At 45.7% G+C, this 5,292-nt stretch overlaps 1 pseudogene; it reads left to right on the forward strand.

Moving 5' to 3' along the window:
* The first annotated feature begins 669 nt into the window (after positions 1 to 669).
* Positions 670 to 1,519, forward strand: LOC117069089 (annotated as a pseudogene).
* Positions 1,520 to 5,292: the final 3,773 nt, after the last annotated feature.

Raw genomic sequence — 5,292 nt, forward strand, 5'->3', positions numbered from 1 at the left:
TGTTGCCACAGGTGACGTGTCTCTTCCATTTCCTGGACTAGTGACTGCTGAGGCATGACTGGTCCTGCCTTTCTTTCTGAGTTGTTTTTCAGGTATCCACAGATAATGTCTCAGGGTCCACCCTTCTGCCTCTGCTCTAAGTCTGCACACTGTGGCTTCTTCATTGCATACTCAGGCCACTGCCACACATCTGTGAGTCCTCCCATCCCCTCCCCTCCCCCCGAGGCACAGAGGGATTTCTGAAATCTCGAAATGCCTCCTTGAAGACCGTGAGAAAACAGATCTTCTTCAGACTTATCCTGTGCAAATGCTATTTTCCCAATGTATGTTTGATAAAACACAATGGAGAACATGGGACTTCTTTTAGTGAAGTCCCTCCCTCTAAAGGCTGCATCTATGAAATGAATCTACTCATCTCTCTCCTGATATTTTCAAGTTCTCCAATGATTATATACACATATATAGAGATAATTTCCTTTCTCTACTTCCCACCTTAACCATCTGTGATCTCCCCTAAGAAGGGAAGCCAGACAGGTGTTTTCAACCTCTTTATTTTCCTGGAATGATTTCTCATTCTAGAAATTATTGTACTGCCCTAGAAATCTTTCCCTGTGTTCCCAGGTGGGGAGGCTGTACCTTACCCTGGACCCTTTCTGCAGCAGGCAAACCATGGAATTGTCATGCTCCGACTTCCTACCAGATCTAGCTATTGTTATGTAAGCGGAAACTTTAAAATTTATAAATTCCTTTTTTATTTCCATCAAGTAAACCCTTTAAAGGTGAAGTATATACATTCTTTCACACAGCTGTTGAAAACTTAGGTAGTGAAGAAGGTTGAGGCCTTCTGACTTCTCTGGGGCCAGCAGCCGCCCAACCTGGGACCCGGGGCGGCGGGCTCATCTGACGACCCTGGGCTCCGTGTCCAACCAGCAGTTAGCAGATGGCTGCGCCAAGGCGGCAGAGGAGGCGCCTAAAGAGGCCCCGGAGGACACAGCCCCAGCGGCGGACAAGCCTCAGCTGCTGCAAGGTGCTGGCATCTGTAAGTGGTTCAACGTGCCCTTGGGGTTCGTCGACCGCTCTCACTAGGGTCGCGCTCGATCCCCCAGTAGATCGAGCACCACACGGAGGGCTTCCTGGAGCCTGAAGGAGGGCGAGGCAGTGGAGGAGTCAGCCAAGGGTGTGGAATCTAACCGTGCCGTCACCAGACCTGGTGGGATGTTCTGTATTGGGAGTGAGAGGCAGCCAAAGAGGAAGAACATGCAGAAACGCACATCAAAAGGAGACAGGTACTACAACTGTGGAGGTCTAGACCATCATGCTAAGGAATGCAAGCTGCCACCCCAGCCCAAGAAGTGCCACTGCTGCCAGAGCATCAACCATATGGTAGTCTCACGGCTACCATAAGGCCCAGCAGGCCCCTAGCACACAGGGCAAGCCAACCTACTCTCCGGAAGAAGAAGAAGAAATCCACAGTCCTGCTCTGCCCCCAGGATTCCAAGAATTGAGCCACAACGGGTGAAGCTTCCTGTTTCCCAAGAGCAGGAAGTTTCAAGGAGCAGGCAAAGTGGAGAAAGTGGGAATAGGGTACATTGGGGCCAGCTGGCCCCAGTGTGTCTCAGGCTGGGGTTCACACCATCGTCCCTTCTTCCCTCTAGGTGGGGGGAAAGGGTGAGGCAAAGGAACTCCAACCATGCTCTGTCCAAATGCAAGTGAGGGCTTCTGGGGCGGTAGGGGGTGGCGGTGGGAATTTCCAGCTGTTGAAAGTGGCCTAGATACGGAAGGTGTTTTCCTTTGTTACTAGAAAGAGGTTTCGATCCAGACCCTAGGGGAGGGTTCTTGGATATGGCGCAAGAAAGAATTCAGGGTGAGTCCGTGAAGGCACGTTTATTCAGAAAGTAAGGGAATAACGAATGGCTGCTCCATAGGCAGAGCAGCCCCCGAGGGCTGCTGGTTGCCCGTTTTTATGGTCATTTATTGATTATATGCTAAATAAGTGGTAGATTATTCATGCCTCCCCTTTTTAGACCATACAGGGTAACTTCCTGACATTGGCATGGCATTTGTAAACTGTCATGTCGCTGGTGGGAGTGTAGCAGTGAGGACAACCAGAGGTCACTCTCATCGCCGTCTTGGTTTTTGTGGGATATGGCCGGCTTCTTAATGCAAACTGTTTTATCAGCAAGGTCTTTATGAGTTGTATGTTGTATCTCATCCTGTGACTAAGAATGCCTTAATCTCTTGGGAATGCGCACAGCAGGTCTCAGCCTCATTTTACCCAGCCCCTATTCAAGATGGAGCTACTCTGGTTCAAATGCCTCTGACACTCTGAAGGAAGAATATATAGTAATAATTTCCATGCCAGAGTGAAGTGATTAAGTATAAGACTGGATTCATGGAGCCAGGCCACTACATTCTGTGGGAGGGAATCTCTCAGGAATAAGGCGGTGTTTTTGTTTTGTTTTCACATCTTGTATCCTTAAACCCACTTTTGGGATAGGGTGCTGGGAACTGTCCCAAACAATGGGTAGCGATGAAGGCAAAAAGTGTGTTTGGGAGAATAGCTGCAAACCTGCTGCTCCTGTGCTCACCCCCACCCCATTCTGGGCCAATGTGGTTTTATTTACTTGCTCCCTTGGATACAGCACCTCGGGTCTCACTTTCTCCAGGATGCCAACTGCATTAGCTGTGTGTGACTGATGTTATCTTGTGCATTTTAACATTTTTTCCTTTAATATAAATATTCTGGTTTTGTATTTTTGTATATTTTAATCTAAGTCCCTCATTTCCTGCACTGTGTTCTCAGGTACATGAGAAATCTCAGAAATAAGCCAGCAGCAACTCCAGGTTTGCACAGCAGAAATACTTTTTGTCGTTGTTTTTGCCACCAGGGAGAGCAACTATTTAGAGTGCCCAGACTATTGAACTACCTCATTTTTGCTAAAGAGAGCTGGCTTTTCTGCCATAGTATCCTCTTGAAACCCCCCCGCCTTGACAATTTTTTATGGGAGACTAGGTTTTAACTGGGCTACCCCATGACTTGATCGCCAACTACTGGAAGATTGGAAATTAGTCTAAACAGGAAATGGTGGTTCAGAGACACTAGGAGAGGTTGGGCCAGGTGAAAGGTCCAGAGAGGAAGCCAAGATTAGGTGAGGCTTGTCTAATCCTAGGGTACAGGACATGCTTTACATCCCGGATCCATTCTTCACCAGGTTAGGCCTATCATGCTCCACAGGGTATGTGTGTTCAGAAAAAAATGTGAGTTGGTAAGGATAAGTTTTAAGACCAATACCTCTGTTATCCTGTGCTGTCGAGGGTTGGGTATATAAAACAAAGTCTAAAATCCTTAACCTTTCAGAATTTTGGGGTTCCAGGGAGACCCATAAGCGAGGGCTTTTTTTTTTTTTTTTTTTTTTTGAGACAGCGTCTTGCTCTGTCACCCACACTGGAGTGCAGTGGCACGATCTCGGTTCACTGCAAGCTCCGCCTCCCAGGTAGCTGGGACTACAGGCCCCTGCCACCACACCCGGCTAAGTTTTCGTATGTTTTTTAGTAGAAACGGGGTTTCTCCGTGTTAGCCAGGATGGTCTCGATCTCCTGATGCTAGGACTTCTTTGTGGTGCCTGGAGCCCATGTCCTGCTCACTACACTAGTGATTAATAGTATCATGGTAGCTAAAGGAGAAAAAGGTGTTTCATTTACATGCTCTGAGATCACTGCAAACCTACCTCACTGTGTTGAAACGGGACAAATGAAACAGAACACATTGGGTGATATGTGTCTGATCCTGGGTTCTTATCTTCCCTAAATGCTGCCCTCCCCACTGCCCCCAGTTATTGTATTTGTCTGGGCTTTGTAGGACTTCACGGAGTTGGTGATCGCTAGGGGCCTACTTTATGTATATATAATGTATTGGTCTTTTTCCATGTTCTTTTGGGGTTTTGTTTACTTCTTGTTTACTTGTTTACTTACAACTTCTTTTTGTATTGATACCATCTTTGACAGAAGGTTCTGCATCAGGCCAAAAGGTCTGAAACATTAGTTTGGGGGGCCCTCTTCTTAAAGTGGAGATCTTGAACCATCTTTCTTTTGTGTTCCCCTTCCCCTATTACCTATGAGACCACATCTTCTGTCCTAAAATCTTGTCTCCTACCCTGCCCTGTTTTCCGTTCACCCCTAAAAGAAAACCTACACACCCATACACATACACATTTAATGCTCAGAGTGTCTCCACAACTCTTAAATGATTTATGCAAACATCCTGAAGAAGCTAGGAACCCTCCATCTCTTGTTCCCAACTTCCTGAGTCAAGACCATTTCTTGATGTATCCATACCAAACACTTGAGACACTGCTGTACTTTGGATGGATCAAACCTAGTTAATCTTTAATCCTAAAGTAGAGAGAAGCAGCTGAGGGCCTTCCATGTGGAAAGTGTGGTCAGGAGGCCACGAAAGGGAATATGAATGTATATCCAAGGCACTCAGGAACTGTTATGCAGGTGCAAGAAACTTTTGTCAAAGTGACCACAAGATTGTTTAACTCCATGTTTGCTGCTAGAAACCAATGTAACTCCATGTTTGCTGCTAGAAACCAAAGCTTTGTGTGAAATCTTGCATTTATTGGGAGGGAGGGTAGGAAAGCATGAGTCTGTCTGTTCTTTTCCTGATCCCTTCCCCTCATTCCTGAACTGCAGGAGACTGAGCCCCTTTGGATTTTGGTGACCCCATCACTGGGGTGTATTTATTTGATGGTTAAATTTGCTGTACTGGGTACTTCCTTTCCCATTTTCTAATCGTTTTGTAACACATGCTGACTCTTCCCTTCTCTTCTCCTTTCCCTGGGAAAATACAATGAATAAATAAAGACTTATTGGCAACGAAAAAAAAAAAAGGTTGTTAACAAACATTGTGTTTCTTCAAAAATTATGTTTAGATTACCCTTGCCATATTCTCTAGAATCTAAGAATTACCTATATTTGGTTGACAAAATGTGAGCAGAAGGAACCTGTGACCTGTCTTCTAGAAGTTTTAAGGTAAAATGCACAATAAACCATGTCCCTTTTTTCTGCCTTGATAATTATGGAAGCACACTTCAAGAAAAAGTGTCCCTTAACTTGCGTTCCTAAGTGACTATGGTAAAAAAAGCCCGGTGGCCAACACGTAGGGCTTATACCATGTGCAACAAACAAATATTTGTTGTATTAAGCCACAGAGCTCTGGGGTAACTTGTTACAGCCCTATAATCTAGAGCATCCAGACTGACGCACAGAGTAATATGCATTAACATGAGA

This window comes from Trachypithecus francoisi, unplaced genomic scaffold (genome assembly GCF_009764315.1).
Source record: "Trachypithecus francoisi isolate TF-2019V2 unplaced genomic scaffold, Tfra_2.0 Lachesis_group21, whole genome shotgun sequence".
Taxonomy (NCBI): domain Eukaryota; kingdom Metazoa; phylum Chordata; class Mammalia; order Primates; family Cercopithecidae; genus Trachypithecus; species Trachypithecus francoisi.